The following is a 27,501-nucleotide window of genomic DNA, read 5'->3' as shown; positions in this document are numbered from 1 at the left end:
CCTGGTGGATTTCTCTTTATTTACTACAGGTTCCCGCAAATATTGTGGTGTGTGTGGGGAATGCACTGCAAAAATTAGGAAGACTTAAGGGTGTAAAAGGGACCTGTCAGAAGTGGGATTTGAACCCACGCCTCCATGAGGAGACCAGAAGGCTCAGCATCACTGAAGATCAAGCTCTCTTGAGTCTGGCGCCTTAGACCACTCGGCCATCCTGACGGCTCAGGGTGTGCTTAGTTCTGACTTTTCTGTCTGCACCTGCCAACGTTTCCACTTACAACGTTCACAGAAATGTCACAGGTGTAAAGGCCCCAACAATACAACATAGCTCACACAAAATAAAAATAGGCCCAAGAACAACCCCCAGATGATCGATGGAGATAACTTTGTTTCGTCTGCAAAGGTAAAAAAAAATTCTCGCGGCTCACTGTGTTCAAAGACCACCTCTTCTTAAACTTGCATTGAGATAATAAGGTTTTAGAGTGTGCACAAAAAAAGCATCCAATGCACAGTGTTTCTGCCCCGTCTCGAACCGGGGACCTTTCGCGTGTTAGGCGAACGTGATGACCACTACACTACAGAAACTACCTTGGTGCTTTCTACTGTTAGAGGAAAGTTTCTCTCAAGTCTTCACCCTACTTCTATTCTGCTGTATCAGCAGCGGCTCAGAATGTGCAGAACAAGTGTGAAAACCTCAGAGATATCATCCAACATGCTTGCAATTAGACGTATTCAAAACTCACTTGTGCAGGCATCGACAGGCAAATATCTGATGCCTAAATGCCAGCGAGTACAGCTTGGGAAAGCATGACCTGGGACACACTGAGACTAAGCAGGTAGGCAGATAAAGCATGGTGATCCATTTTTCTTCTGAGGTTAGAAATATGTTGTGCAACAATGCACCCAGTATAACGAGAAATAGTCATAGTGCTTTTTTAGTAGGGTTTGTATGTTTACCTCTAAAAAGGGCTCGTCCGGGATTTGAACCCGGGACCTCTCGCACCCTAAGCGAGAATCATACCCCTAGACCAACGAGCCACGCAAGAGTCACCTCTGACACGGCTCCAGGGGTTAGTGGCAGCTAGCCAGTACATGCTGCTCTGTTCTGCAATATGATTGCTGTCTTTTCCATGACCGTCATCAAACAAGAAATTAAAAAGCCTATGTCCTTCAGACAGTTTGTTTGCTTTAAGTGTCTGCTCGTGGTGAGGACAAGAGAAGCATTTCTTCTCTCATGCCTTGCTTTCATGAAGTAGGCCCACCCTACAGAGCAAAGTGCGAGCAAGCGAATGGCGCAAGCTATCGTCACTTCTTTTTTCGAGCTGTCACTGAGATCTCTGGAGCACACTACGTCAGGCTGGTGAGGAATAGACAGCCTCTATTATCTCAGCTTTTCTATAAAGTGAGCCAGTAAATGCAAACACTGTGAAAAACAGCAAGCTGCATTTCTGCCCGGTCTCGAACCAGGGACCTTTCGCGTGTAAGGCGAACGTGATAACCACTACACTACAGAAACAGACACTACCTCAGGAATCTTGTTGGCGTGTATTGGGTTGGAACGCACAGACTAAGGGCCAACGTCCTTGAAGCTCAAAGTTGGGCTCTCCTTACCCGGTCTCTCTTTCTTTGGAAGACAGGAATGAGGACCACTTTTTTCCCCAAGAGGCGATTTTGAAACCATATCCTGAAATGACACTAGAAAAACTCTTTGCATGTAATGTTCCTACACTGCTGGTCCAGCCCAGAAAAGCAGTTGCAAGGAAGTCCTGCACTCCTTTATCATGTCAAAAGTGGAAAATAGCGTGCAGGGTAAGGAACCTTCTCGACATACACAGCGTCTTATAGCATTGAAAAGAAGAAAGGCTCCTATATAACAAGCAGCCTGAAAACTTCCACAGGATGGGCTCATCCGGGATTTGAACCCGGGACCTCTCGCACCCGAAGCGAGAATCATACCCCTAGACCAACGAGCCTGAGTGGCCAGGAGACATTTTGAACAATTACTGAAGCGTCTTTCAGAAAACAGCAGGGCTATTTGGCTCGTCTCCCTATAAGTGAGCCACACAAAGTCATGTTTTCTCTCAAGTTGTTGTTTTTTCACTCCAGCAAGGAAGGGGGCAGCCAATCTCCTATCGGCCAGTGAGCAGTAAAAAGGCACAGATGAGAACAGCAAGCACTTTCTGGCACTTGTACTCCTCTGCAAGTCCTGGACCCTTGCTCCATAGACTTCCACACCAGAAGCAATGAAGGGCCCACCATTTCTTGCGCCTGAGAAAGAGGTGTTTGATATTTGGATTCAAACGCGCTCGCTCAGCGCTCGATCAGGCTCGATCAGGCGAGATTTATATGAGTGGCTCACAGGCCTGAAACATTCACCTGGGAGACCCAGAGTGGCTGACTTCCCAGTATGGCCATTGTTGGGCGAGTCTCCTCCTTTCCTCCTGCCTCAATCTAGAATTGGCTGCAAATCACAAGAGGGAGTGCAATGTCCGTGTGTAGTGCCTACTACCAGCTACCTCTCTGTCTTCCTTATGTAAATTAGAATTTTCAAGGGGGGACCATTGGCAATCTGCTCCTCCCACATAACCAGGAAGCCCTGTTGAACATGTCTGCCTGTGTTGTTGCAGGGACAGTGCCTTCTCTGCCAAAAAGGTGGCAGGAGAGCCTCACAACAAATGATGGGATCAACTGCTTATTTCGAAACCCAGCAAGGCAGTTACTGTGATGGATTGCAAATGTAATGGAAGGTGTGCCTGAGGTGTCACTTTCAGAAATACATGGAATTGTGATTGAGGGCCCAGCCTGGTGGATTTCTCTTTATTTACTACAGGTTCCCGCAAATATTGTGGTGTGTGTGGGGAATGCACTGCAAAAATTAGGAAGACTTAAGGGTGTAAAAGGGACCTGTCAGAAGTGGGATTTGAACCCACGCCTCCATGAGGAGACCAGAAGGCTCAGCATCACTGAAGATCAAGCTCTCTTGAGTCTGGCGCCTTAGACCACTCGGCCATCCTGACGGCTCAGGGTGTGCTTAGTTCTGACTTTTCTGTCTGCACCTGCCAACGTTTCCACTTACAACGTTCACAGAAATGTCACAGGTGTAAAGGCCCCAACAATACAACATAGCTCACACAAAATAAAAATAGGCCCAAGAACAACCCCCAGATGATCGATGGAGATAACTTTGTTTCGTCTGCAAAGGTAAAAAAAAATTCTCGCGGCTCACTGTGTTCAAAGACCACCTCTTCTTAAACTTGCATTGAGATAATAAGGTTTTAGAGTGTGCACAAAAAAAGCATCCAATGCACAGTGTTTCTGCCCCGTCTCGAACCGGGGACCTTTCGCGTGTTAGGCGAACGTGATGACCACTACACTACAGAAACTACCTTGGTGCTTTCTACTGTTAGAGGAAAGTTTCTCTCAAGTCTTCACCCTACTTCTATTCTGCTGTATCAGCAGCGGCTCAGAATGTGCAGAACAAGTGTGAAAACCTCAGAGATATCATCCAACATGCTTGCAATTAGACGTATTCAAAACTCACTTGTGCAGGCATCGACAGGCAAATATCTGATGCCTAAATGCCAGCGAGTACAGCTTGGGAAAGCATGACCTGGGACACACTGAGACTAAGCAGGTAGGCAGATAAAGCATGGTGATCCATTTTTCTTCTGAGGTTAGAAATATGTTGTGCAACAATGCACCCAGTATAACGAGAAATAGTCATAGTGCTTTTTTAGTAGGGTTTGTATGTTTACCTCTAAAAAGGGCTCGTCCGGGATTTGAACCCGGGACCTCTCGCACCCTAAGCGAGAATCATACCCCTAGACCAACGAGCCACGCAAGAGTCACCTCTGACACGGCTCCAGGGGTTAGTGGCAGCTAGCCAGTACATGCTGCTCTGTTCTGCAATATGATTGCTGTCTTTTCCATGACCGTCATCAAACAAGAAATTAAAAAGCCTATGTCCTTCAGACAGTTTGTTTGCTTTAAGTGTCTGCTCGTGGTGAGGACAAGAGAAGCATTTCTTCTCTCATGCCTTGCTTTCATGAAGTAGGCCCACCCTACAGAGCAAAGTGCGAGCAAGCGAATGGCGCAAGCTATCGTCACTTCTTTTTTCGAGCTGTCACTGAGATCTCTGGAGCACACTACGTCAGGCTGGTGAGGAATAGACAGCCTCTATTATCTCAGCTTTTCTATAAAGTGAGCCAGTAAATGCAAACACTGTGAAAAACAGCAAGCTGCATTTCTGCCCGGTCTCGAACCAGGGACCTTTCGCGTGTAAGGCGAACGTGATAACCACTACACTACAGAAACAGACACTACCTCAGGAATCTTGTTGGCGTGTATTGGGTTGGAACGCACAGACTAAGGGCCAACGTCCTTGAAGCTCAAAGTTGGGCTCTCCTTACCCGGTCTCTCTTTCTTTGGAAGACAGGAATGAGGACCACTTTTTTCCCCAAGAGGCGATTTTGAAACCATATCCTGAAATGACACTAGAAAAACTCTTTGCATGTAATGTTCCTACACTGCTGGTCCAGCCCAGAAAAGCAGTTGCAAGGAAGTCCTGCACTCCTTTATCATGTCAAAAGTGGAAAATAGCGTGCAGGGTAAGGAACCTTCTCGACATACACAGCGTCTTATAGCATTGAAAAGAAGAAAGGCTCCTATATAACAAGCAGCCTGAAAACTTCCACAGGATGGGCTCATCCGGGATTTGAACCCGGGACCTCTCGCACCCGAAGCGAGAATCATACCCCTAGACCAACGAGCCTGAGTGGCCAGGAGACATTTTGAACAATTACTGAAGCGTCTTTCAGAAAACAGCAGGGCTATTTGGCTCGTCTCCCTATAAGTGAGCCACACAAAGTCATGTTTTCTCTCAAGTTGTTGTTTTTTCACTCCAGCAAGGAAGGGGGCAGCCAATCTCCTATCGGCCAGTGAGCAGTAAAAAGGCACAGATGAGAACAGCAAGCACTTTCTGGCACTTGTACTCCTCTGCAAGTCCTGGACCCTTGCTCCATAGACTTCCACACCAGAAGCAATGAAGGGCCCACCATTTCTTGCGCCTGAGAAAGAGGTGTTTGATATTTGGATTCAAACGCGCCCGCTCAGCGCTCGATCAGGCTCGATCAGGCGAGATTTATATGAGTGGCTCACAGGCCTGAAACATTCACCTGGGAGACCCAGAGTGGCTGACTTCCCAGTATGGCCATTGTTGGGCGAGTCTCCTCCTTTCCTCCTGCCTCAATCTAGAATTGGCTGCAAATCACAAGAGGGAGTGCAATGTCCGTGTGTAGTGCCTACTACCAGCTACCTCTCTGTCTTCCTTATGTAAATTAGAATTTTCAAGGGGGGACCATTGGCAATCTGCTCCTCCCACATAACCAGGAAGCCCTGTTGAACATGTCTGCCTGTGTTGTTGCAGGGACAGTGCCTTCTCTGCCCAAAAGGTGGCAGGAGAGCCTCACAACAAATGATGGGATCAACTGCTTATTTCGAAACCCAGCAAGGCAGTTACTGTGATGGATTGCAAATGTAATGGAAGGTGTGCCTGCGGTGTCACTTTCAGAAATACATGGAATTGTGATTGAGGGCCCAGCCTGGTGGATTTCTCTTTATTTACTACAGGTTCCCGCAAATATTGTGGTGTGTGTGGGGAATGCACTGCAAAAATTAGGAAGACTTAAGGGTGTAAAAGGGACCTGTCAGAAGTGGGATTTGAACCCACGCCTCCATGAGGAGACCAGAAGGCTCAGCATCACTGAAGATCAAGCTCTCTTGAGTCTGGCGCCTTAGACCACTCGGCCATCCTGACGGCTCAGGGTGTGCTTAGTTCTGACTTTTCTGTCTGCACCTGCCAACGTTTCCACTTACAACGTTCACAGAAATGTCACAGGTGTAAAGGCCCCAACAATACAACATAGCTCACACAAAATAAAAATAGGCCCAAGAACAACCCCCAGATGATCGATGGAGATAACTTTGTTTCGTCTGCAAAGGTAAAAAAAAATTCTCGCGGCTCACTGTGTTCAAAGACCACCTCTTCTTAAACTTGCATTGAGATAATAAGGTTTTAGAGTGTGCACAAAAAAAGCATCCAATGCACAGTGTTTCTGCCCCGTCTCGAACCGGGGACCTTTCGCGTGTTAGGCGAACGTGATGACCACTACACTACAGAAACTACCTTGGTGCTTTCTACTGTTAGAGGAAAGTTTCTCTCAAGTCTTCACCCTACTTCTATTCTGTTGTATCAGCAGCAGCTCAGAATATGCAGAACAAGTGTGAAAACCTCAGAGATATCATCCAACATGCTTGCAATTAGACGTATTCAAAACTCACTTGTGCAGGCATCGACAGGCAAATATCTGATGCCTAAATGCCAGCGAGTACAGCTTGGGAAAGCATCACCTGGGACACACTGAGACTAAGCAGGTAGGCAGATAAAGCATGGTGATCCATTTTTCTTCTGAGGTTAGAAATATGTTGTGCAACAATGCACCCAGTATAACGAGAAATAGTCATAGTGCTTTTTTAGTAGGGTTTGTATGTTTACCTCTAAAAAGGGCTCGTCCGGGATTTGAACCCGGGACCTCTCGCACCCTAAGCGAGAATCATACCCCTAGACCAACGAGCCACGCAAGAGTCACCTCTGACACGGCTCCAGGGGTTAGTGGCAGCTAGCCAGTACATGCTGCTCTGTTCTGCAATATGATTGCTGTCTTTTCCATGACCGTCATCAAACAAGAAATTAAAAAGCCTCTGTCCTTCAGACAGTTTGTTTGCTTTAAGTGTCTGCTCGTGGTGAGGACAAGAGAAGCATTTCTTCTCTCATGCCTTGCTTTCATGAAGTAGGCCCACCCTACAGAGCAAAGTGCGAGCAAGCGAATGGCGCAAGCTATCGTCACTTCTCTTTTCGAGCTGACACTGAGATCTCTGGAGCACACTACGTCAGGCTGGTGAGGAATAGACAGCCTCTATTATCTCAGCTTTTCTATAAAGTGAGCCAGTAAATGCAAACACTGTGAAAAACAGCAAGCTGCATTTCTGCCCGGTCTCGAACCAGGGACCTTTCGCGTGTAAGGCGAACGTGATAACCACTACACTACAGAAACAGACACTACCTCAGGAATCTTGTTGGCGTGTATTGGGTTGGAACGCACAGACTAAGGGCCAACGTCCTTGAAGCTCAAAGTTGGGCTCTCCTTACCCGGTCTCTCTTTCTTTGGAAGACAGGAATGAGGACCACTTTTTTCCCCAAGAGGCGATTTTGAAACCATATCCTGAAATGACACTAGAAAAACTCTTTGCATGTAATGTTCCTACACTGCTGGTCCAGCCCAGAAAAGCAGTTGCAAGGAAGTCCTGCACTCCTTTATCATGTCAAAAGTGGAAAATAGCGTGCAGGGTAAGGAACCTTCTCGACATACACAGCGTCTTATAGCATTGAAAAGAAGAAAGGCTCCTATAGGACAAGCAGCCTGAAAACTTCCACAGGATGGGCTCGTCCGGGATTTGAACCCGGGACCTCTCGCACCCGAAGCGAGAATCATACCCCTAGACCAACGAGCCTGAGTGGCCAGGAGACATTTTGAACAATTACTGAAGCGTCTTTCAGAAAACAGCAGGGCTATTTGGCTCGTCTCCCTATAAGTGAGCCACACAAAGTCATGTTTTCTCTCAAGTTGTTGTTTTTTCACTCCAGCAAGGAAGGGGGCAGCCAATCTCCTATCGGCCAGTGAGCAGTAAAAAGGCACAGATGAGAACAGCAAGCACTTTCTGGCACTTGTACTCCTCTGCAAGTCCTGGACCCTTGCTCCATAGACTTCCACACCAGAAGCAATGAAGGGCCCACCATTTCTTGCGCCTGAGAAAGAGGTGTTTGATATTTGGATTCAAACGCGCTCGCTCAGCGCTCGATCAGGCTCGATCAGGCGAGATTTATATGAGTGGCTCACAGGCCTGAAACATTCACCTGGGAGACCCAGAGTGGCTGACTTCCCAGTATGGCCATTGTTGGGCGAGTCTCCTCCTTTCCTCCTGCCTCAATCTAGAATTGGCTGCAAATCACAAGAGGGAGTGCAATGTCCGTGTGTAGTGCCTACTACCAGCTACCTCTCTGTCTTCCTTATGTAAATTAGAATTTTCAAGGGGGGACCATTGGCAATCTGCTCCTCCCACATAACCAGGAAGCCCTGTTGAACATGTCTGCCTGTGTTGTTGCAGGGACAGTGCCTTCTCTGCCAAAAAGGTGGCAGGAGAGCCTCACAACAAATGATGGGATCAACTGCTTATTTCGAAACCCAGCAAGGCAGTTACTGTGATGGATTGCAAATGTAATGGAAGGTGTGCCTGAGGTGTCACTTTCAGAAATACATGGAATTGTGATTGAGGGCCCAGCCTGGTGGATTTCTCTTTATTTACTACAGGTTCCCGCAAATATTGTGGTGTGTGTGGGGAATGCACTGCAAAAATTAGGAAGACTTAAGGGTGTAAAAGGGACCTGTCAGAAGTGGGATTTGAACCCACGCCTCCATGAGGAGACCAGAAGGCTCAGCATCACTGAAGATCAAGCTCTCTTGAGTCTGGCGCCTTAGACCACTCGGCCATCCTGACGGCTCAGGGTGTGCTTAGTTCTGACTTTTCTGTCTGCACCTGCCAACGTTTCCACTTACAACGTTCACAGAAATGTCACAGGTGTAAAGGCCCCAACAATACAACATAGCTCACACAAAATAAAAATAGGCCCAAGAACAACCCCCAGATGATCGATGGAGATAACTTTGTTTCGTCTGCAAAGGTAAAAAAAAATTCTCGCGGCTCACTGTGTTCAAAGACCACCTCTTCTTAAACTTGCATTGAGATAATAAGGTTTTAGAGTGTGCACAAAAAAAGCATCCAATGCACAGTGTTTCTGCCCCGTCTCGAACCGGGGACCTTTCGCGTGTTAGGCGAACGTGATGACCACTACACTACAGAAACTACCTTGGTGCTTTCTACTGTTAGAGGAAAGTTTCTCTCAAGTCTTCACCCTACTTCTATTCTGCTGTATCAGCAGCGGCTCAGAATGTGCAGAACAAGTGTGAAAACCTCAGAGATATCATCCAACATGCTTGCAATTAGACGTATTCAAAACTCACTTGTGCAGGCATCGACAGGCAAATATCTGATGCCTAAATGCCAGCGAGTACAGCTTGGGAAAGCATGACCTGGGACACACTGAGACTAAGCAGGTAGGCAGATAAAGCATGGTGATCCATTTTTCTTCTGAGGTTAGAAATATGTTGTGCAACAATGCACCCAGTATAACGAGAAATAGTCATAGTGCTTTTTTAGTAGGGTTTGTATGTTTACCTCTAAAAAGGGCTCGTCCGGGATTTGAACCCGGGACCTCTCGCACCCTAAGCGAGAATCATACCCCTAGACCAACGAGCCACGCAAGAGTCACCTCTGACACGGCTCCAGGGGTTAGTGGCAGCTAGCCAGTACATGCTGCTCTGTTCTGCAATATGATTGCTGTCTTTTCCATGACCGTCATCAAACAAGAAATTAAAAAGCCTATGTCCTTCAGACAGTTTGTTTGCTTTAAGTGTCTGCTCGTGGTGAGGACAAGAGAAGCATTTCTTCTCTCATGCCTTGCTTTCATGAAGTAGGCCCACCCTACAGAGCAAAGTGCGAGCAAGCGAATGGCGCAAGCTATCGTCACTTCTTTTTTCGAGCTGTCACTGAGATCTCTGGAGCACACTACGTCAGGCTGGTGAGGAATAGACAGCCTCTATTATCTCAGCTTTTCTATAAAGTGAGCCAGTAAATGCAAACACTGTGAAAAACAGCAAGCTGCATTTCTGCCCGGTCTCGAACCAGGGACCTTTCGCGTGTAAGGCGAACGTGATAACCACTACACTACAGAAACAGACACTACCTCAGGAATCTTGTTGGCGTGTATTGGGTTGGAACGCACAGACTAAGGGCCAACGTCCTTGAAGCTCAAAGTTGGGCTCTCCTTACCCGGTCTCTCTTTCTTTGGAAGACAGGAATGAGGACCACTTTTTTCCCCAAGAGGCGATTTTGAAACCATATCCTGAAATGACACTAGAAAAACTCTTTGCATGTAATGTTCCTACACTGCTGGTCCAGCCCAGAAAAGCAGTTGCAAGGAAGTCCTGCACTCCTTTATCATGTCAAAAGTGGAAAATAGCGTGCAGGGTAAGGAACCTTCTCGACATACACAGCGTCTTATAGCATTGAAAAGAAGAAAGGCTCCTATATAACAAGCAGCCTGAAAACTTCCACAGGATGGGCTCATCCGGGATTTGAACCCGGGACCTCTCGCACCCGAAGCGAGAATCATACCCCTAGACCAACGAGCCTGAGTGGCCAGGAGACATTTTGAACAATTACTGAAGCGTCTTTCAGAAAACAGCAGGGCTATTTGGCTCGTCTCCCTATAAGTGAGCCACACAAAGTCATGTTTTCTCTCAAGTTGTTGTTTTTTCACTCCAGCAAGGAAGGGGGCAGCCAATCTCCTATCGGCCAGTGAGCAGTAAAAAGGCACAGATGAGAACAGCAAGCACTTTCTGGCACTTGTACTCCTCTGCAAGTCCTGGACCCTTGCTCCATAGACTTCCACACCAGAAGCAATGAAGGGCCCACCATTTCTTGCGCCTGAGAAAGAGGTGTTTGATATTTGGATTCAAACGCGCCCGCTCAGCGCTCGATCAGGCTCGATCAGGCGAGATTTATATGAGTGGCTCACAGGCCTGAAACATTCACCTGGGAGACCCAGAGTGGCTGACTTCCCAGTATGGCCATTGTTGGGCGAGTCTCCTCCTTTCCTCCTGCCTCAATCTAGAATTGGCTGCAAATCACAAGAGGGAGTGCAATGTCCGTGTGTAGTGCCTACTACCAGCTACCTCTCTGTCTTCCTTATGTAAATTAGAATTTTCAAGGGGGGACCATTGGCAATCTGCTCCTCCCACATAACCAGGAAGCCCTGTTGAACATGTCTGCCTGTGTTGTTGCAGGGACAGTGCCTTCTCTGCCCAAAAGGTGGCAGGAGAGCCTCACAACAAATGATGGGATCAACTGCTTATTTCGAAACCCAGCAAGGCAGTTACTGTGATGGATTGCAAATGTAATGGAAGGTGTGCCTGCGGTGTCACTTTCAGAAATACATGGAATTGTGATTGAGGGCCCAGCCTGGTGGATTTCTCTTTATTTACTACAGGTTCCCGCAAATATTGTGGTGTGTGTGGGGAATGCACTGCAAAAATTAGGAAGACTTAAGGGTGTAAAAGGGACCTGTCAGAAGTGGGATTTGAACCCACGCCTCCATGAGGAGACCAGAAGGCTCAGCATCACTGAAGATCAAGCTCTCTTGAGTCTGGCGCCTTAGACCACTCGGCCATCCTGACGGCTCAGGGTGTGCTTAGTTCTGACTTTTCTGTCTGCACCTGCCAACGTTTCCACTTACAACGTTCACAGAAATGTCACAGGTGTAAAGGCCCCAACAATACAACATAGCTCACACAAAATAAAAATAGGCCCAAGAACAACCCCCAGATGATCGATGGAGATAACTTTGTTTCGTCTGCAAAGGTAAAAAAAAATTCTCGCGGCTCACTGTGTTCAAAGACCACCTCTTCTTAAACTTGCATTGAGATAATAAGGTTTTAGAGTGTGCACAAAAAAAGCATCCAATGCACAGTGTTTCTGCCCCGTCTCGAACCGGGGACCTTTCGCGTGTTAGGCGAACGTGATGACCACTACACTACAGAAACTACCTTGGTGCTTTCTACTGTTAGAGGAAAGTTTCTCTCAAGTCTTCACCCTACTTCTATTCTGTTGTATCAGCAGCAGCTCAGAATATGCAGAACAAGTGTGAAAACCTCAGAGATATCATCCAACATGCTTGCAATTAGACGTATTCAAAACTCACTTGTGCAGGCATCGACAGGCAAATATCTGATGCCTAAATGCCAGCGAGTACAGCTTGGGAAAGCATCACCTGGGACACACTGAGACTAAGCAGGTAGGCAGATAAAGCATGGTGATCCATTTTTCTTCTGAGGTTAGAAATATGTTGTGCAACAATGCACCCAGTATAACGAGAAATAGTCATAGTGCTTTTTTAGTAGGGTTTGTATGTTTACCTCTAAAAAGGGCTCGTCCGGGATTTGAACCCGGGACCTCTCGCACCCTAAGCGAGAATCATACCCCTAGACCAACGAGCCACGCAAGAGTCACCTCTGACACGGCTCCAGGGGTTAGTGGCAGCTAGCCAGTACATGCTGCTCTGTTCTGCAATATGATTGCTGTCTTTTCCATGACCGTCATCAAACAAGAAATTAAAAAGCCTCTGTCCTTCAGACAGTTTGTTTGCTTTAAGTGTCTGCTCGTGGTGAGGACAAGAGAAGCATTTCTTCTCTCATGCCTTGCTTTCATGAAGTAGGCCCACCCTACAGAGCAAAGTGCGAGCAAGCGAATGGCGCAAGCTATCGTCACTTCTCTTTTCGAGCTGACACTGAGATCTCTGGAGCACACTACGTCAGGCTGGTGAGGAATAGACAGCCTCTATTATCTCAGCTTTTCTATAAAGTGAGCCAGTAAATGCAAACACTGTGAAAAACAGCAAGCTGCATTTCTGCCCGGTCTCGAACCAGGGACCTTTCGCGTGTAAGGCGAACGTGATAACCACTACACTACAGAAACAGACACTACCTCAGGAATCTTGTTGGCGTGTATTGGGTTGGAACGCACAGACTAAGGGCCAACGTCCTTGAAGCTCAAAGTTGGGCTCTCCTTACCCGGTCTCTCTTTCTTTGGAAGACAGGAATGAGGACCACTTTTTTCCCCAAGAGGCGATTTTGAAACCATATCCTGAAATGACACTAGAAAAACTCTTTGCATGTAATGTTCCTACACTGCTGGTCCAGCCCAGAAAAGCAGTTGCAAGGAAGTCCTGCACTCCTTTATCATGTCAAAAGTGGAAAATAGCGTGCAGGGTAAGGAACCTTCTCGACATACACAGCGTCTTATAGCATTGAAAAGAAGAAAGGCTCCTATAGGACAAGCAGCCTGAAAACTTCCACAGGATGGGCTCGTCCGGGATTTGAACCCGGGACCTCTCGCACCCGAAGCGAGAATCATACCCCTAGACCAACGAGCCTGAGTGGCCAGGAGACATTTTGAACAATTACTGAAGCGTCTTTCAGAAAACAGCAGGGCTATTTGGCTCGTCTCCCTATAAGTGAGCCACACAAAGTCATGTTTTCTCTCAAGTTGTTGTTTTTTCACTCCAGCAAGGAAGGGGGCAGCCAATCTCCTATCGGCCAGTGAGCAGTAAAAAGGCACAGATGAGAACAGCAAGCACTTTCTGGCACTTGTACTCCTCTGCAAGTCCTGGACCCTTGCTCCATAGACTTCCACACCAGAAGCAATGAAGGGCCCACCATTTCTTGCGCCTGAGAAAGAGGTGTTTGATATTTGGATTCAAACGCGCTCGCTCAGCGCTCGATCAGGCTCGATCAGGCGAGATTTATATGAGTGGCTCACAGGCCTGAAACATTCACCTGGGAGACCCAGAGTGGCTGACTTCCCAGTATGGCCATTGTTGGGCGAGTCTCCTCCTTTCCTCCTGCCTCAATCTAGAATTGGCTGCAAATCACAAGAGGGAGTGCAATGTCCGTGTGTAGTGCCTACTACCAGCTACCTCTCTGTCTTCCTTATGTAAATTAGAATTTTCAAGGGGGGACCATTGGCAATCTGCTCCTCCCACATAACCAGGAAGCCCTGTTGAACATGTCTGCCTGTGTTGTTGCAGGGACAGTGCCTTCTCTGCCCAAAAGGTGGCAGGAGAGCCTCACAACAAATGATGGGATCAACTGCTTATTTCGAAACCCAGCAAGGCAGTTACTGTGATGGATTGCAAATGTAATGGAAGGTGTGCCTGCGGTGTCACTTTCAGAAATACATGGAATTGTGATTGAGGGCCCAGCCTGGTGGATTTCTCTTTATTTACTACAGGTTCCCGCAAATATTGTGGTGTGTGTGGGGAATGCACTGCAAAAATTAGGAAGACTTAAGGGTGTAAAAGGGACCTGTCAGAAGTGGGATTTGAACCCACGCCTCCATGAGGAGACCAGAAGGCTCAGCATCACTGAAGATCAAGCTCTCTTGAGTCTGGCGCCTTAGACCACTCGGCCATCCTGACGGCTCAGGGTGTGCTTAGTTCTGACTTTTCTGTCTGCACCTGCCAACGTTTCCACTTACAACGTTCACAGAAATGTCACAGGTGTAAAGGCCCCAACAATACAACATAGCTCACACAAAATAAAAATAGGCCCAAGAACAACCCCCAGATGATCGATGGAGATAACTTTGTTTCGTCTGCAAAGGTAAAAAAAAATTCTCGCGGCTCACTGTGTTCAAAGACCACCTCTTCTTAAACTTGCATTGAGATAATAAGGTTTTAGAGTGTGCACAAAAAAAGCATCCAATGCACAGTGTTTCTGCCCCGTCTCGAACCGGGGACCTTTCGCGTGTTAGGCGAACGTGATGACCACTACACTACAGAAACTACCTTGGTGCTTTCTACTGTTAGAGGAAAGTTTCTCTCAAGTCTTCACCCTACTTCTATTCTGTTGTATCAGCAGCAGCTCAGAATATGCAGAACAAGTGTGAAAACCTCAGAGATATCATCCAACATGCTTGCAATTAGACGTATTCAAAACTCACTTGTGCAGGCATCGACAGGCAAATATCTGATGCCTAAATGCCAGCGAGTACAGCTTGGGAAAGCATCACCTGGGACACACTGAGACTAAGCAGGTAGGCAGATAAAGCATGGTGATCCATTTTTCTTCTGAGGTTAGAAATATGTTGTGCAACAATGCACCCAGTATAACGAGAAATAGTCATAGTGCTTTTTTAGTAGGGTTTGTATGTTTACCTCTAAAAAGGGCTCGTCCGGGATTTGAACCCGGGACCTCTCGCACCCTAAGCGAGAATCATACCCCTAGACCAACGAGCCACGCAAGAGTCACCTCTGACACGGCTCCAGGGGTTAGTGGCAGCTAGCCAGTACATGCTGCTCTGTTCTGCAATATGATTGCTGTCTTTTCCATGACCGTCATCAAACAAGAAATTAAAAAGCCTCTGTCCTTCAGACAGTTTGTTTGCTTTAAGTGTCTGCTCGTGGTGAGGACAAGAGAAGCATTTCTTCTCTCATGCCTTGCTTTCATGAAGTAGGCCCACCCTACAGAGCAAAGTGCGAGCAAGCGAATGGCGCAAGCTATCGTCACTTCTCTTTTCGAGCTGACACTGAGATCTCTGGAGCACACTACGTCAGGCTGGTGAGGAATAGACAGCCTCTATTATCTCAGCTTTTCTATAAAGTGAGCCAGTAAATGCAAACACTGTGAAAAACAGCAAGCTGCATTTCTGCCCGGTCTCGAACCAGGGACCTTTCGCGTGTAAGGCGAACGTGATAACCACTACACTACAGAAACAGACACTACCTCAGGAATCTTGTTGGCGTGTATTGGGTTGGAACGCACAGACTAAGGGCCAACGTCCTTGAAGCTCAAAGTTGGGCTCTCCTTACCCGGTCTCTCTTTCTTTGGAAGACAGGAATGAGGACCACTTTTTTCCCCAAGAGGCGATTTTGAAACCATATCCTGAAATGACACTAGAAAAACTCTTTGCATGTAATGTTCCTACACTGCTGGTCCAGCCCAGAAAAGCAGTTGCAAGGAAGTCCTGCACTCCTTTATCATGTCAAAAGTGGAAAATAGCGTGCAGGGTAAGGAACCTTCTCGACATACACAGCGTCTTATAGCATTGAAAAGAAGAAAGGCTCCTATAGGACAAGCAGCCTGAAAACTTCCACAGGATGGGCTCGTCCGGGATTTGAACCCGGGACCTCTCGCACCCGAAGCGAGAATCATACCCCTAGACCAACGAGCCTGAGTGGCCAGGAGACATTTTGAACAATTACTGAAGCGTCTTTCAGAAAACAGCAGGGCTATTTGGCTCGTCTCCCTATAAGTGAGCCACACAAAGTCATGTTTTCTCTCAAGTTGTTGTTTTTTCACTCCAGCAAGGAAGGGGGCAGCCAATCTCCTATCGGCCAGTGAGCAGTAAAAAGGCACAGATGAGAACAGCAAGCACTTTCTGGCACTTGTACTCCTCTGCAAGTCCTGGACCCTTGCTCCATAGACTTCCACACCAGAAGCAATGAAGGGCCCACCATTTCTTGCGCCTGAGAAAGAGGTGTTTGATATTTGGATTCAAACGCGCTCGCTCAGCGCTCGATCAGGCTCGATCAGGCGAGATTTATATGAGTGGCTCACAGGCCTGAAACATTCACCTGGGAGACCCAGAGTGGCTGACTTCCCAGTATGGCCATTGTTGGGCGAGTCTCCTCCTTTCCTCCTGCCTCAATCTAGAATTGGCTGCAAATCACAAGAGGGAGTGCAATGTCCGTGTGTAGTGCCTACTACCAGCTACCTCTCTGTCTTCCTTATGTAAATTAGAATTTTCAAGGGGGGACCATTGGCAATCTGCTCCTCCCACATAACCAGGAAGCCCTGTTGAACATGTCTGCCTGTGTTGTTGCAGGGACAGTGCCTTCTCTGCCAAAAAGGTGGCAGGAGAGCCTCACAACAAATGATGGGATCAACTGCTTATTTCGAAACCCAGCAAGGCAGTTACTGTGATGGATTGCAAATGTAATGGAAGGTGTGCCTGAGGTGTCACTTTCAGAAATACATGGAATTGTGATTGAGGGCCCAGCCTGGTGGATTTCTCTTTATTTACTACAGGTTCCCGCAAATATTGTGGTGTGTGTGGGGAATGCACTGCAAAAATTAGGAAGACTTAAGGGTGTAAAAGGGACCTGTCAGAAGTGGGATTTGAACCCACGCCTCCATGAGGAGACCAGAAGGCTCAGCATCACTGAAGATCAAGCTCTCTTGAGTCTGGCGCCTTAGACCACTCGGCCATCCTGACGGCTCAGGGTGTGCTTAGTTCTGACTTTTCTGTCTGCACCTGCCAACGTTTCCACTTACAACGTTCACAGAAATGTCACAGGTGTAAAGGCCCCAACAATACAACATAGCTCACACAAAATAAAAATAGGCCCAAGAACAACCCCCAGATGATCGATGGAGATAACTTTGTTTCGTCTGCAAAGGTAAAAAAAAATTCTCGCGGCTCACTGTGTTCAAAGACCACCTCTTCTTAAACTTGCATTGAGATAATAAGGTTTTAGAGTGTGCACAAAAAAAGCATCCAATGCACAGTGTTTCTGCCCCGTCTCGAACCGGGGACCTTTCGCGTGTTAGGCGAACGTGATGACCACTACACTACAGAAACTACCTTGGTGCTTTCTATTGTTAGAGGAAAGTTTCTCTCAAGTCTTCACCCTACTTCTATTCTGCTGTATCAGCAGCGGCTCAGAATGTGCAGAACAAGTGTGAAAACCTCAGAGATATCATCCAACATGCTTGCAATTAGACGTATTCAAAACTCACTTGTGCAGGCATCGACAGGCAAATATCTGATGCCTAAATGCCAGCGAGTACAGCTTGGGAAAGCATGACCTGGGACACACTGAGACTAAGCAGGTAGGCAGATAAAGCATGGTGATCCATTTTTCTTCTGAGGTTAGAAATATGTTGTGCAACAATGCACCCAGTATAACGAGAAATAGTCATAGTGCTTTTTTAGTAGGGTTTGTATGTTTACCTCTAAAAAGGGCTCGTCCGGGATTTGAACCCGGGAGCTCTCGCACCCTAAGCGAGAATCATACCCCTAGACCAACGAGCCACGCAAGAGTCACCTCTGACACGGCTCCAGGGGTTAGTGGCAGCTAGCCAGTACATGCTGCTCTGTTCTGCAATATGATTGCTGTCTTTTCCATGACCGTCATCAAACAAGAAATTAAAAAGCCTATGTCCTTCAGACAGTTTGTTTGCTTTAAGTGTCTGCTCGTGGTGAGGACAAGAGAAGCATTTCTTCTCTCATGCCTTGCTTTCATGAAGTAGGCCCACCCTACAGAGCAAAGTGCGAGCAAGCGAATGGCGCAAGCTATCGTCACTTCTCTTTTCGAGCTGTCACTGAGATCTCTGGAGCACACTACGTCAGGCTGGTGAGGAATAGACAGCCTCTATTATCTCAGCTTTTCTATAAAGTGAGCCAGTAAATGCAAACACTGTGAAAAACAGCAAGCTGCATTTCTGCCCGGTCTCGAACCAGGGACCTTTCGCGTGTAAGGCGAACGTGATAACCACTACACTACAGAAACAGACACTACCTCAGGAATCTTGTTGGCGTGTATTGGGTTGGAACGCACAGACTAAGGGCCAACGTCCTTGAAGCTCAAAGTTGGGCTCTCCTTACCCGGTCTCTCTTTCTTTGGAAGACAGGAATGAGGACCACTTTTTTCCCCAAGAGGCGATTTTGAAACCATATCCTGAAATGACACTAGAAAAACTCTTTGCATGTAATGTTCCTACACTGCTGGTCCAGCCCAGAAAAGCAGTTGCAAGGAAGTCCTGCACTCCTTTATCATGTCAAAAGTGGAAAATAGCGTGCAGGGTAAGGAACCTTCTCGACATACACAGCGTCTTATAGCATTGAAAAGAAGAAAGGCTCCTATATAACAAGCAGCCTGAAAACTTCCACAGGATGGGCTCGTCCGGGATTTGAACCCGGGACCTCTCGCACCCGAAGCGAGAATCATACCCCTAGACCAACGAGCCTGAGTGGCCAGGAGACATTTTGAACAATTACTGAAGCGTCTTTCAGAAAACAGCAGGGCTATTTGGCTCGTCTCCCTATAAGTGAGCCACACAAAGTCATGTTTTCTCTCAAGTTGTTGTTTTTTCACTCCAGCAAGGAAGGGGGCAGCCAATCTCCTATCGGCCAGTGAGCAGTAAAAAGGCACAGATGAGAACAGCAAGCACTTTCTGGCACTTGTACTCCTCTGCAAGTCCTGGACCCTTGCTCCATAGACTTCCACACCAGAAGCAATGAAGGGCCCACCATTTCTTGCGCCTGAGAAAGAGGTGTTTGATATTTGGATTCAAACGCGCTCGCTCAGCGCTCGATCAGGCTCGATCAGGCGAGATTTATATGAGTGGCTCACAGGCCTGAAACATTCACCTGGGAGACCCAGAGTGGCTGACTTCCCAGTATGGCCATTGTTGGGCGAGTCTCCTCCTTTCCTCCTGCCTCAATCTAGAATTGGCTGCAAATCACAAGAGGGAGTGCAATGTCCGTGTGTAGTGCCTACTACCAGCTACCTCTCTGTCTTCCTTATGTAAATTAGAATTTTCAAGGGGGGACCATTGGCAATCTGCTCCTCCCACATAACCAGGAAGCCCTGTTGAACATGTCTGCCTGTGTTGTTGCAGGGACAGTGCCTTCTCTGCCAAAAAGGTGGCAGGAGAGCCTCACAACAAATGATGGGATCAACTGCTTATTTCGAAACCCAGCAAGGCAGTTACTGTGATGGATTGCAAATGTAATGGAAGGTGTGCCTGAGGTGTCACTTTCAGAAATACATGGAATTGTGATTGAGGGCCCAGCCTGGTGGATTTCTCTTTATTTACTACAGGTTCCCGCAAATATTGTGGTGTGTGTGGGGAATGCACTGCAAAAATTAGGAAGACTTAAGGGTGTAAAAGGGACCTGTCAGAAGTGGGATTTGAACCCACGCCTCCATGAGGAGACCAGAAGGCTCAGCATCACTGAAGATCAAGCTCTCTTGAGTCTGGCGCCTTAGACCACTCGGCCATCCTGACGGCTCAGGGTGTGCTTAGTTCTGACTTTTCTGTCTGCACCTGCCAACGTTTCCACTTACAACGTTCACAGAAATGTCACAGGTGTAAAGGCCCCAACAATACAACATAGCTCACACAAAATAAAAATAGGCCCAAGAACAACCCCCAGATGATCGATGGAGATAACTTTGTTTCGTCTGCAAAGGTAAAAAAAAATTCTCGCGGCTCACTGTGTTCAAAGACCACCTCTTCTTAAACTTGCATTGAGATAATAAGGTTTTAGAGTGTGCACAAAAAAAGCATCCAATGCACAGTGTTTCTGCCCCGTCTCGAACCGGGGACCTTTCGCGTGTTAGGCGAACGTGATGACCACTACACTACAGAAACTACCTTGGTGCTTTCTACTGTTAGAGGAAAGTTTCTCTCAAGTCTTCACCCTACTTCTATTCTGCTGTATCAGCAGCGGCTCAGAATGTGCAGAACAAGTGTGAAAACCTCAGAGATATCATCCAACATGCTTGCAATTAGACGTATTCAAAACTCACTTGTGCAGGCATCGACAGGCAAATATCTGATGCCTAAATGCCAGCGAGTACAGCTTGGGAAAGCATCACCTGGGACACACTGAGACTAAGCAGGTAGGCAGATAAAGCATGGTGATCCATTTTTCTTCTGAGGTTAGAAATATGTTGTGCAACAATGCACCCAGTATAACGAGAAATAGTCAGGCATAGTGCTTTTTTAGTAGGGTTTGTATGTTTACCTCTAAAAAGGGCTCGTCCGGGATTTGAACCCGGGACCTCTCGCACCCTAAGCGAGAATCATACCCCTAGACCAACGAGCCACGCAAGAGTCACCTCTGACACGGCTCCAGGGGTTAGTGGCAGCTAGCCAGTACATGCTGCTCTGTTCTGCAATATGATTGCTGTCTTTTCCATGACCGTCATCAAACAAGAAATTAAAAAGCCTCTGTCCTTCAGACAGTTTGTTTGCTTTAAGTGTCTGCTCGTGGTGAGGACAAGAGAAGCATTTCTTCTCTCATGCCTTGCTTTCATGAAGTAGGCCCACCCTACAGAGCAAAGTGCGAGCAAGCGAATGGCGCAAGCTATCGTCACTTCTCTTTTCGAGCTGTCACTGAGATCTCTGGAGCACACTATGTCAGGCTGGTGAGGAATAGACAGCCTCTATTATCTCAGCTTTTCTATAAAGTGAGCCAGTAAATGCAAACACTGTGAAAAACAGCAAGCTGCATTTCTGCCCGGTCTCGAACCAGGGACCTTTCGCGTGTAAGGCGAACGTGATAACCACTACACTACAGAAACAGACACTACCTCAGGAATCTTGTTGGCGTGTATTGGGTTGGAACGCACAGACTAAGGGCCAACGTCCTTGAAGCTCAAAGTTGGGCTCTCCTTACCCGGTCTCTCTTTCTTTGGAAGACAGGAATGAGGACCACTTTTTTCCCCAAGAGGCGATTTTGAAACCATATCCTGAAATGACACTAGAAAAACTCTTTGCATGTAATGTTCCTACACTGCTGGTCCAGCCCAGAAAAGCAGTTGCAAGGAAGTCCTGCACTCCTTTATCATGTCAAAAGTGGAAAATAGCGTGCAGGGTAAGGAACCTTCTCGACATACACAGCGTCTTATAGCATTGAAAAGAAGAAAGGCTCCTATATGACAAGCAGCCTGAAAACTTCCACAGGATGGGCTCGTCCGGGATTTGAACCCGGGACCTCTCGCACCCGAAGCGAGAATCATACCCCTAGACCAACGAGCCTGAGTGGCCAGGAGACATTTTGAACAATTACTGAAGCGTCTTTCAGAAAACAGCAGGGCTATTTGGCTCGTCTCCCTATAAGTGAGCCACACAAAGTCATGTTTTCTCTCAAGTTGTTGTTTTTTCACTCCAGCAAGGAAGGGGGCAGCCAATCTCCTATCGGCCAGTGAGCAGTAAAAAGGCACAGATGAGAACAGCAAGCACTTTCTGGCACTTGTACTCCTCTGCAAGTCCTGGACCCTTGCTCCATAGACTTCCACACCAGAAGCAATGAAGGGCCCACCATTTCTTGCGCCTGAGAAAGAGGTGTTTGATATTTGGATTCAAACGCGCCCGCTCAGCGCTCGATCAGGCGAGATTTATATGAGTGGCTCACAGGCCTGAAACATTCACCTGGGAGACCCAGAGTGGCTGACTTCCCAGTATGGCCATTGTTGGGCGAGTCTCCTCCTTTCCTCCTGCCTCAATCTAGAATTGGCTGCAAATCACAAGAGGGAGTGCAATGTCCGTGTGTAGTGCCTACTACCAGCTACCTCTCTGTCTTCCTTATGTAAATTAGAATTTTCAAGGGGGGACCATTGGCAATCTGCTCCTCCCACATAACCAGGAAGCCCTGTTGAACATGTCTGCCTGTGTTGTTGCAGGGACAGTGCCTTCTCTGCCCAAAAGGTGGCAGGAGAGCCTCACAACAAATGATGGGATCAACTGCTTATTTCGAAACCCAGCAAGGCAGTTACTGTGATGGATTGCAAATGTAATGGAAGGTGTGCCTGCGGTGTCACTTTCAGAAATACATGGAATTGTGATTGAGGGCCCAGCCTGGTGGATTTCTCTTTATTTACTACAGGTTCCCGCAAATATTGTGGTGTGTGTGGGGAATGCACTGCAAAAATTAGGAAGACTTAAGGGTGTAAAAGGGACCTGTCAGAAGTGGGATTTGAACCCACGCCTCCATGAGGAGACCAGAAGGCTCAGCATCACTGAAGATCAAGCTCTCTTGAGTCTGGCGCCTTAGACCACTCGGCCATCCTGACGGCTCAGGGTGTGCTTAGTTCTGACTTTTCTGTCTGCACCTGCCAACGTTTCCACTTACAACGTTCACAGAAATGTCACAGGTGTAAAGGCCCCAACAATACAACATAGCTCACACAAAATAAAAATAGGCCCAAGAACAACCCCCAGATGATCGATGGAGATAACTTTGTTTCGTCTGCAAAGGTAAAAAAAAATTCTCGCGGCTCACTGTGTTCAAAGACCACCTCTTCTTAAACTTGCATTGAGATAATAAGGTTTTAGAGTGTGCACAAAAAAAGCATCCAATGCACAGTGTTTCTGCCCCGTCTCGAACCGGGGACCTTTCGCGTGTTAGGCGAACGTGATGACCACTACACTACAGAAACTACCTTGGTGCTTTCTACTGTTAGAGGAAAGTTTCTCTCAAGTCTTCACCCTACTTCTATTCTGTTGTATCAGCAGCAGCTCAGAATATGCAGAACAAGTGTGAAAACCTCAGAGATATCATCCAACATGCTTGCAATTAGACGTATTCAAAACTCACTTGTGCAGGCATCGACAGGCAAATATCTGATGCCTAAATGCCAGCGAGTACAGCTTGGGAAAGCATCACCTGGGACACACTGAGACTAAGCAGGTAGGCAGATAAAGCATGGTGATCCATTTTTCTTCTGAGGTTAGAAATATGTTGTGCAACAATGCACCCAGTATAACGAGAAATAGTCATAGTGCTTTTTTAGTAGGGTTTGTATGTTTACCTCTAAAAAGGGCTCGTCCGGGATTTGAACCCGGGACCTCTCGCACCCTAAGCGAGAATCATACCCCTAGACCAACGAGCCACGCAAGAGTCACCTCTGACACGGCTCCAGGGGTTAGTGGCAGCTAGCCAGTACATGCTGCTCTGTTCTGCAATATGATTGCTGTCTTTTCCATGACCGTCATCAAACAAGAAATTAAAAAGCCTCTGTCCTTCAGACAGTTTGTTTGCTTTAAGTGTCTGCTCGTGGTGAGGACAAGAGAAGCATTTCTTCTCTCATGCCTTGCTTTCATGAAGTAGGCCCACCCTACAGAGCAAAGTGCGAGCAAGCGAATGGCGCAAGCTATCGTCACTTCTCTTTTCGAGCTGACACTGAGATCTCTGGAGCACACTACGTCAGGCTGGTGAGGAATAGACAGCCTCTATTATCTCAGCTTTTCTATAAAGTGAGCCAGTAAATGCAAACACTGTGAAAAACAGCAAGCTGCATTTCTGCCCGGTCTCGAACCAGGGACCTTTCGCGTGTAAGGCGAACGTGATAACCACTACACTACAGAAACAGACACTACCTCAGGAATCTTGTTGGCGTGTATTGGGTTGGAACGCACAGACTAAGGGCCAACGTCCTTGAAGCTCAAAGTTGGGCTCTCCTTACCCGGTCTCTCTTTCTTTGGAAGACAGGAATGAGGACCACTTTTTTCCCCAAGAGGCGATTTTGAAACCATATCCTGAAATGACACTAGAAAAACTCTTTGCATGTAATGTTCCTACACTGCTGGTCCAGCCCAGAAAAGCAGTTGCAAGGAAGTCCTGCACTCCTTTATCATGTCAAAAGTGGAAAATAGCGTGCAGGGTAAGGAACCTTCTCGACATACACAGCGTCTTATAGCATTGAAAAGAAGAAAGGCTCCTATAGGACAAGCAGCCTGAAAACTTCCACAGGATGGGCTCGTCCGGGATTTGAACCCGGGACCTCTCGCACCCGAAGCGAGAATCATACCCCTAGACCAACGAGCCTGAGTGGCCAGGAGACATTTTGAACAATTACTGAAGCGTCTTTCAGAAAACAGCAGGGCTATTTGGCTCGTCTCCCTATAAGTGAGCCACACAAAGTCATGTTTTCTCTCAAGTTGTTGTTTTTTCACTCCAGCAAGGAAGGGGGCAGCCAATCTCCTATCGGCCAGTGAGCAGTAAAAAGGCACAGATGAGAACAGCAAGCACTTTCTGGCACTTGTACTCCTCTGCAAGTCCTGGACCCTTGCTCCATAGACTTCCACACCAGAAGCAATGAAGGGCCCACCATTTCTTGCGCCTGAGAAAGAGGTGTTTGATATTTGGATTCAAACGCGCTCGCTCAGCGCTCGATCAGGCTCGATCAGGCGAGATTTATATGAGTGGCTCACAGGCCTGAAACATTCACCTGGGAGACCCAGAGTGGCTGACTTCCCAGTATGGCCATTGTTGGGCGAGTCTCCTCCTTTCCTCCTGCCTCAATCTAGAATTGGCTGCAAATCACAAGAGGGAGTGCAATGTCCGTGTGTAGTGCCTACTACCAGCTACCTCTCTGTCTTCCTTATGTAAATTAGAATTTTCAAGGGGGGACCATTGGCAATCTGCTCCTCCCACATAACCAGGAAGCCCTGTTGAACATGTCTGCCTGTGTTGTTGCAGGGACAGTGCCTTCTCTGCCCAAAAGGTGGCAGGAGAGCCTCACAACAAATGATGGGATCAACTGCTTATTTCGAAACCCAGCAAGGCAGTTACTGTGATGGATTGCAAATGTAATGGAAGGTGTGCCTGCGGTGTCACTTTCAGAAATACATGGAATTGTGATTGAGGGCCCAGCCTGGTGGATTTCTCTTTATTTACTACAGGTTCCCGCAAATATTGTGGTGTGTGTGGGGAATGCACTGCAAAAATTAGGAAGACTTAAGGGTGTAAAAGGGACCTGTCAGAAGTGGGATTTGAACCCACGCCTCCATGAGGAGACCAGAAGGCTCAGCATCACTGAAGATCAAGCTCTCTTGAGTCTGGCGCCTTAGACCACTCGGCCATCCTGACGGCTCAGGGTGTGCTTAGTTCTGACTTTTCTGTCTGCACCTGCCAACGTTTCCACTTACAACGTTCACAGAAATGTCACAGGTGTAAAGGCCCCAACAATACAACATAGCTCACACAAAATAAAAATAGGCCCAAGAACAACCCCCAGATGATCGATGGAGATAACTTTGTTTCGTCTGCAAAGGTAAAAAAAAATTCTCGCGGCTCACTGTGTTCAAAGACCACCTCTTCTTAAACTTGCATTGAGATAATAAGGTTTTAGAGTGTGCACAAAAAAAGCATCCAATGCACAGTGTTTCTGCCCCGTCTCGAACCGGGGACCTTTCGCGTGTTAGGCGAACGTGATGACCACTACACTACAGAAACTACCTTGGTGCTTTCTACTGTTAGAGGAAAGTTTCTCTCAAGTCTTCACCCTACTTCTATTCTGTTGTATCAGCAGCAGCTCAGAATATGCAGAACAAGTGTGAAAACCTCAGAGATATCATCCAACATGCTTGCAATTAGACGTATTCAAAACTCACTTGTGCAGGCATCGACAGGCAAATATCTGATGCCTAAATGCCAGCGAGTACAGCTTGGGAAAGCATCACCTGGGACACACTGAGACTAAGCAGGTAGGCAGATAAAGCATGGTGATCCATTTTTCTTCTGAGGTTAGAAATATGTTGTGCAACAATGCACCCAGTATAACGAGAAATAGTCATAGTGCTTTTTTAGTAGGGTTTGTATGTTTACCTCTAAAAAGGGCTCGTCCGGGATTTGAACCCGGGACCTCTCGCACCCTAAGCGAGAATCATACCCCTAGACCAACGAGCCACGCAAGAGTCACCTCTGACACGGCTCCAGGGGTTAGTGGCAGCTAGCCAGTACATGCTGCTCTGTTCTGCAATATGATTGCTGTCTTTTCCATGACCGTCATCAAACAAGAAATTAAAAAGCCTCTGTCCTTCAGACAGTTTGTTTGCTTTAAGTGTCTGCTCGTGGTGAGGACAAGAGAAGCATTTCTTCTCTCATGCCTTGCTTTCATGAAGTAGGCCCACCCTACAGAGCAAAGTGCGAGCAAGCGAATGGCGCAAGCTATCGTCACTTCTCTTTTCGAGCTGACACTGAGATCTCTGGAGCACACTACGTCAGGCTGGTGAGGAATAGACAGCCTCTATTATCTCAGCTTTTCTATAAAGTGAGCCAGTAAATGCAAACACTGTGAAAAACAGCAAGCTGCATTTCTGCCCGGTCTCGAACCAGGGACCTTTCGCGTGTAAGGCGAACGTGATAACCACTACACTACAGAAACAGACACTACCTCAGGAATCTTGTTGGCGTGTATTGGGTTGGAACGCACAGACTAAGGGCCAACGTCCTTGAAGCTCAAAGTTGGGCTCTCCTTACCCGGTCTCTCTTTCTTTGGAAGACAGGAATGAGGACCACTTTTTTCCCCAAGAGGCGATTTTGAAACCATATCCTGAAATGACACTAGAAAAACTCTTTGCATGTAATGTTCCTACACTGCTGGTCCAGCCCAGAAAAGCAGTTGCAAGGAAGTCCTGCACTCCTTTATCATGTCAAAAGTGGAAAATAGCGTGCAGGGTAAGGAACCTTCTCGACATACACAGCGTCTTATAGCATTGAAAAGAAGAAAGGCTCCTATAGGACAAGCAGCCTGAAAACTTCCACAGGATGGGCTCGTCCGGGATTTGAACCCGGGACCTCTCGCACCCGAAGCGAGAATCATACCCCTAGACCAACGAGCCTGAGTGGCCAGGAGACATTTTGAACAATTACTGAAGCGTCTTTCAGAAAACAGCAGGGCTATTTGGCTCGTCTCCCTATAAGTGAGCCACACAAAGTCATGTTTTCTCTCAAGTTGTTGTTTTTTCACTCCAGCAAGGAAGGGGGCAGCCAATCTCCTATCGGCCAGTGAGCAGTAAAAAGGCACAGATGAGAACAGCAAGCACTTTCTGGCACTTGTACTCCTCTGCAAGTCCTGGACCCTTGCTCCATAGACTTCCACACCAGAAGCAATGAAGGGCCCACCATTTCTTGCGCCTGAGAAAGAGGTGTTTGATATTTGGATTCAAACGCGCTCGCTCAGCGCTCGATCAGGCT

General features: G+C 47.3%; 50 non-coding genes across 50 annotated transcripts; all 50 read right to left on the bottom strand.

The window, feature by feature from the left end:
- Positions 1 to 104: 104 nt before the first annotated feature.
- Positions 105 to 216, bottom strand: TRNAL-CAA (transfer RNA leucine (anticodon CAA)). Its single transcript has 2 exons — positions 179 to 216; positions 105 to 150 (listed from the first exon to the last, which is right to left on the bottom strand). It is a non-coding gene; the product is annotated as a tRNA-Leu (tRNA).
- A 293-nt stretch (positions 217 to 509) lies between these two features.
- TRNAV-AAC (transfer RNA valine (anticodon AAC)) lies at positions 510 to 582 on the bottom strand. Its single transcript has one exon. It is a non-coding gene; the product is annotated as a tRNA-Val (tRNA).
- A 381-nt stretch (positions 583 to 963) lies between these two features.
- TRNAP-AGG (transfer RNA proline (anticodon AGG)) lies at positions 964 to 1,035 on the bottom strand. Its single transcript has one exon. It is a non-coding gene; the product is annotated as a tRNA-Pro (tRNA).
- Positions 1,036 to 1,440: 405 nt separating this feature from the next.
- Positions 1,441 to 1,513, bottom strand: TRNAV-UAC (transfer RNA valine (anticodon UAC)). The gene has a single exon. It is a non-coding gene; the product is annotated as a tRNA-Val (tRNA).
- Positions 1,514 to 1,898: 385 nt separating this feature from the next.
- On the bottom strand, positions 1,899 to 1,970 carry TRNAP-CGG (transfer RNA proline (anticodon CGG)). The gene has a single exon. It is a non-coding gene; the product is annotated as a tRNA-Pro (tRNA).
- A 932-nt stretch (positions 1,971 to 2,902) lies between these two features.
- Positions 2,903 to 3,014, bottom strand: TRNAL-CAA (transfer RNA leucine (anticodon CAA)). Its single transcript has 2 exons — positions 2,977 to 3,014; positions 2,903 to 2,948 (listed from the first exon to the last, which is right to left on the bottom strand). It is a non-coding gene; the product is annotated as a tRNA-Leu (tRNA).
- A 293-nt stretch (positions 3,015 to 3,307) lies between these two features.
- TRNAV-AAC (transfer RNA valine (anticodon AAC)) lies at positions 3,308 to 3,380 on the bottom strand. Its single transcript has one exon. It is a non-coding gene; the product is annotated as a tRNA-Val (tRNA).
- Positions 3,381 to 3,761: 381 nt separating this feature from the next.
- Positions 3,762 to 3,833, bottom strand: TRNAP-AGG (transfer RNA proline (anticodon AGG)). Its single transcript has one exon. It is a non-coding gene; the product is annotated as a tRNA-Pro (tRNA).
- A 405-nt stretch (positions 3,834 to 4,238) lies between these two features.
- On the bottom strand, positions 4,239 to 4,311 carry TRNAV-UAC (transfer RNA valine (anticodon UAC)). The gene has a single exon. It is a non-coding gene; the product is annotated as a tRNA-Val (tRNA).
- A 385-nt stretch (positions 4,312 to 4,696) lies between these two features.
- Positions 4,697 to 4,768, bottom strand: TRNAP-CGG (transfer RNA proline (anticodon CGG)). The gene has a single exon. It is a non-coding gene; the product is annotated as a tRNA-Pro (tRNA).
- Positions 4,769 to 5,700: 932 nt separating this feature from the next.
- TRNAL-CAA (transfer RNA leucine (anticodon CAA)) lies at positions 5,701 to 5,812 on the bottom strand. The gene is made up of 2 exons: positions 5,775 to 5,812; positions 5,701 to 5,746 (listed from the first exon to the last, which is right to left on the bottom strand). It is a non-coding gene; the product is annotated as a tRNA-Leu (tRNA).
- Positions 5,813 to 6,105: 293 nt separating this feature from the next.
- TRNAV-AAC (transfer RNA valine (anticodon AAC)) lies at positions 6,106 to 6,178 on the bottom strand. The gene has a single exon. It is a non-coding gene; the product is annotated as a tRNA-Val (tRNA).
- Positions 6,179 to 6,559: 381 nt separating this feature from the next.
- Positions 6,560 to 6,631, bottom strand: TRNAP-AGG (transfer RNA proline (anticodon AGG)). The gene has a single exon. It is a non-coding gene; the product is annotated as a tRNA-Pro (tRNA).
- Positions 6,632 to 7,036: 405 nt separating this feature from the next.
- Positions 7,037 to 7,109, bottom strand: TRNAV-UAC (transfer RNA valine (anticodon UAC)). The gene has a single exon. It is a non-coding gene; the product is annotated as a tRNA-Val (tRNA).
- A 385-nt stretch (positions 7,110 to 7,494) lies between these two features.
- TRNAP-CGG (transfer RNA proline (anticodon CGG)) lies at positions 7,495 to 7,566 on the bottom strand. The gene has a single exon. It is a non-coding gene; the product is annotated as a tRNA-Pro (tRNA).
- Positions 7,567 to 8,498: 932 nt separating this feature from the next.
- Positions 8,499 to 8,610, bottom strand: TRNAL-CAA (transfer RNA leucine (anticodon CAA)). The gene is made up of 2 exons: positions 8,573 to 8,610; positions 8,499 to 8,544 (listed from the first exon to the last, which is right to left on the bottom strand). It is a non-coding gene; the product is annotated as a tRNA-Leu (tRNA).
- Positions 8,611 to 8,903: 293 nt separating this feature from the next.
- On the bottom strand, positions 8,904 to 8,976 carry TRNAV-AAC (transfer RNA valine (anticodon AAC)). Its single transcript has one exon. It is a non-coding gene; the product is annotated as a tRNA-Val (tRNA).
- A 381-nt stretch (positions 8,977 to 9,357) lies between these two features.
- Positions 9,358 to 9,429, bottom strand: TRNAP-AGG (transfer RNA proline (anticodon AGG)). The gene has a single exon. It is a non-coding gene; the product is annotated as a tRNA-Pro (tRNA).
- Positions 9,430 to 9,834: 405 nt separating this feature from the next.
- Positions 9,835 to 9,907, bottom strand: TRNAV-UAC (transfer RNA valine (anticodon UAC)). Its single transcript has one exon. It is a non-coding gene; the product is annotated as a tRNA-Val (tRNA).
- A 385-nt stretch (positions 9,908 to 10,292) lies between these two features.
- TRNAP-CGG (transfer RNA proline (anticodon CGG)) lies at positions 10,293 to 10,364 on the bottom strand. Its single transcript has one exon. It is a non-coding gene; the product is annotated as a tRNA-Pro (tRNA).
- Positions 10,365 to 11,296: 932 nt separating this feature from the next.
- On the bottom strand, positions 11,297 to 11,408 carry TRNAL-CAA (transfer RNA leucine (anticodon CAA)). The gene is made up of 2 exons: positions 11,371 to 11,408; positions 11,297 to 11,342 (listed from the first exon to the last, which is right to left on the bottom strand). It is a non-coding gene; the product is annotated as a tRNA-Leu (tRNA).
- A 293-nt stretch (positions 11,409 to 11,701) lies between these two features.
- TRNAV-AAC (transfer RNA valine (anticodon AAC)) lies at positions 11,702 to 11,774 on the bottom strand. The gene has a single exon. It is a non-coding gene; the product is annotated as a tRNA-Val (tRNA).
- A 381-nt stretch (positions 11,775 to 12,155) lies between these two features.
- On the bottom strand, positions 12,156 to 12,227 carry TRNAP-AGG (transfer RNA proline (anticodon AGG)). Its single transcript has one exon. It is a non-coding gene; the product is annotated as a tRNA-Pro (tRNA).
- A 405-nt stretch (positions 12,228 to 12,632) lies between these two features.
- Positions 12,633 to 12,705, bottom strand: TRNAV-UAC (transfer RNA valine (anticodon UAC)). Its single transcript has one exon. It is a non-coding gene; the product is annotated as a tRNA-Val (tRNA).
- Positions 12,706 to 13,090: 385 nt separating this feature from the next.
- On the bottom strand, positions 13,091 to 13,162 carry TRNAP-CGG (transfer RNA proline (anticodon CGG)). Its single transcript has one exon. It is a non-coding gene; the product is annotated as a tRNA-Pro (tRNA).
- A 932-nt stretch (positions 13,163 to 14,094) lies between these two features.
- Positions 14,095 to 14,206, bottom strand: TRNAL-CAA (transfer RNA leucine (anticodon CAA)). Its single transcript has 2 exons — positions 14,169 to 14,206; positions 14,095 to 14,140 (listed from the first exon to the last, which is right to left on the bottom strand). It is a non-coding gene; the product is annotated as a tRNA-Leu (tRNA).
- A 293-nt stretch (positions 14,207 to 14,499) lies between these two features.
- TRNAV-AAC (transfer RNA valine (anticodon AAC)) lies at positions 14,500 to 14,572 on the bottom strand. The gene has a single exon. It is a non-coding gene; the product is annotated as a tRNA-Val (tRNA).
- A 381-nt stretch (positions 14,573 to 14,953) lies between these two features.
- On the bottom strand, positions 14,954 to 15,025 carry TRNAP-AGG (transfer RNA proline (anticodon AGG)). The gene has a single exon. It is a non-coding gene; the product is annotated as a tRNA-Pro (tRNA).
- A 405-nt stretch (positions 15,026 to 15,430) lies between these two features.
- TRNAV-UAC (transfer RNA valine (anticodon UAC)) lies at positions 15,431 to 15,503 on the bottom strand. Its single transcript has one exon. It is a non-coding gene; the product is annotated as a tRNA-Val (tRNA).
- A 385-nt stretch (positions 15,504 to 15,888) lies between these two features.
- On the bottom strand, positions 15,889 to 15,960 carry TRNAP-CGG (transfer RNA proline (anticodon CGG)). Its single transcript has one exon. It is a non-coding gene; the product is annotated as a tRNA-Pro (tRNA).
- A 932-nt stretch (positions 15,961 to 16,892) lies between these two features.
- On the bottom strand, positions 16,893 to 17,004 carry TRNAL-CAA (transfer RNA leucine (anticodon CAA)). Its single transcript has 2 exons — positions 16,967 to 17,004; positions 16,893 to 16,938 (listed from the first exon to the last, which is right to left on the bottom strand). It is a non-coding gene; the product is annotated as a tRNA-Leu (tRNA).
- Positions 17,005 to 17,297: 293 nt separating this feature from the next.
- TRNAV-AAC (transfer RNA valine (anticodon AAC)) lies at positions 17,298 to 17,370 on the bottom strand. The gene has a single exon. It is a non-coding gene; the product is annotated as a tRNA-Val (tRNA).
- A 381-nt stretch (positions 17,371 to 17,751) lies between these two features.
- TRNAP-AGG (transfer RNA proline (anticodon AGG)) lies at positions 17,752 to 17,823 on the bottom strand. The gene has a single exon. It is a non-coding gene; the product is annotated as a tRNA-Pro (tRNA).
- A 405-nt stretch (positions 17,824 to 18,228) lies between these two features.
- TRNAV-UAC (transfer RNA valine (anticodon UAC)) lies at positions 18,229 to 18,301 on the bottom strand. Its single transcript has one exon. It is a non-coding gene; the product is annotated as a tRNA-Val (tRNA).
- Positions 18,302 to 18,686: 385 nt separating this feature from the next.
- Positions 18,687 to 18,758, bottom strand: TRNAP-CGG (transfer RNA proline (anticodon CGG)). Its single transcript has one exon. It is a non-coding gene; the product is annotated as a tRNA-Pro (tRNA).
- A 932-nt stretch (positions 18,759 to 19,690) lies between these two features.
- TRNAL-CAA (transfer RNA leucine (anticodon CAA)) lies at positions 19,691 to 19,802 on the bottom strand. Its single transcript has 2 exons — positions 19,765 to 19,802; positions 19,691 to 19,736 (listed from the first exon to the last, which is right to left on the bottom strand). It is a non-coding gene; the product is annotated as a tRNA-Leu (tRNA).
- Positions 19,803 to 20,095: 293 nt separating this feature from the next.
- TRNAV-AAC (transfer RNA valine (anticodon AAC)) lies at positions 20,096 to 20,168 on the bottom strand. The gene has a single exon. It is a non-coding gene; the product is annotated as a tRNA-Val (tRNA).
- Positions 20,169 to 20,553: 385 nt separating this feature from the next.
- TRNAP-AGG (transfer RNA proline (anticodon AGG)) lies at positions 20,554 to 20,625 on the bottom strand. Its single transcript has one exon. It is a non-coding gene; the product is annotated as a tRNA-Pro (tRNA).
- A 405-nt stretch (positions 20,626 to 21,030) lies between these two features.
- Positions 21,031 to 21,103, bottom strand: TRNAV-UAC (transfer RNA valine (anticodon UAC)). The gene has a single exon. It is a non-coding gene; the product is annotated as a tRNA-Val (tRNA).
- Positions 21,104 to 21,488: 385 nt separating this feature from the next.
- TRNAP-CGG (transfer RNA proline (anticodon CGG)) lies at positions 21,489 to 21,560 on the bottom strand. The gene has a single exon. It is a non-coding gene; the product is annotated as a tRNA-Pro (tRNA).
- Positions 21,561 to 22,482: 922 nt separating this feature from the next.
- TRNAL-CAA (transfer RNA leucine (anticodon CAA)) lies at positions 22,483 to 22,594 on the bottom strand. The gene is made up of 2 exons: positions 22,557 to 22,594; positions 22,483 to 22,528 (listed from the first exon to the last, which is right to left on the bottom strand). It is a non-coding gene; the product is annotated as a tRNA-Leu (tRNA).
- A 293-nt stretch (positions 22,595 to 22,887) lies between these two features.
- Positions 22,888 to 22,960, bottom strand: TRNAV-AAC (transfer RNA valine (anticodon AAC)). Its single transcript has one exon. It is a non-coding gene; the product is annotated as a tRNA-Val (tRNA).
- Positions 22,961 to 23,341: 381 nt separating this feature from the next.
- On the bottom strand, positions 23,342 to 23,413 carry TRNAP-AGG (transfer RNA proline (anticodon AGG)). The gene has a single exon. It is a non-coding gene; the product is annotated as a tRNA-Pro (tRNA).
- Positions 23,414 to 23,818: 405 nt separating this feature from the next.
- Positions 23,819 to 23,891, bottom strand: TRNAV-UAC (transfer RNA valine (anticodon UAC)). The gene has a single exon. It is a non-coding gene; the product is annotated as a tRNA-Val (tRNA).
- Positions 23,892 to 24,276: 385 nt separating this feature from the next.
- TRNAP-CGG (transfer RNA proline (anticodon CGG)) lies at positions 24,277 to 24,348 on the bottom strand. Its single transcript has one exon. It is a non-coding gene; the product is annotated as a tRNA-Pro (tRNA).
- Positions 24,349 to 25,280: 932 nt separating this feature from the next.
- TRNAL-CAA (transfer RNA leucine (anticodon CAA)) lies at positions 25,281 to 25,392 on the bottom strand. The gene is made up of 2 exons: positions 25,355 to 25,392; positions 25,281 to 25,326 (listed from the first exon to the last, which is right to left on the bottom strand). It is a non-coding gene; the product is annotated as a tRNA-Leu (tRNA).
- A 293-nt stretch (positions 25,393 to 25,685) lies between these two features.
- On the bottom strand, positions 25,686 to 25,758 carry TRNAV-AAC (transfer RNA valine (anticodon AAC)). The gene has a single exon. It is a non-coding gene; the product is annotated as a tRNA-Val (tRNA).
- Positions 25,759 to 26,139: 381 nt separating this feature from the next.
- On the bottom strand, positions 26,140 to 26,211 carry TRNAP-AGG (transfer RNA proline (anticodon AGG)). Its single transcript has one exon. It is a non-coding gene; the product is annotated as a tRNA-Pro (tRNA).
- A 405-nt stretch (positions 26,212 to 26,616) lies between these two features.
- On the bottom strand, positions 26,617 to 26,689 carry TRNAV-UAC (transfer RNA valine (anticodon UAC)). Its single transcript has one exon. It is a non-coding gene; the product is annotated as a tRNA-Val (tRNA).
- Positions 26,690 to 27,074: 385 nt separating this feature from the next.
- TRNAP-CGG (transfer RNA proline (anticodon CGG)) lies at positions 27,075 to 27,146 on the bottom strand. Its single transcript has one exon. It is a non-coding gene; the product is annotated as a tRNA-Pro (tRNA).
- Positions 27,147 to 27,501: the final 355 nt, after the last annotated feature.

Source organism: Lissotriton vulgaris, chromosome 10 (genome assembly GCF_964263255.1).
Source record: "Lissotriton vulgaris chromosome 10, aLisVul1.2, whole genome shotgun sequence".
Lineage (NCBI taxonomy): Eukaryota > Metazoa > Chordata > Amphibia > Caudata > Salamandridae > Lissotriton > Lissotriton vulgaris.
Note: the sequence above shows the minus strand (reverse complement) of the source record. Positions and strands in the feature narration are given on the sequence as shown.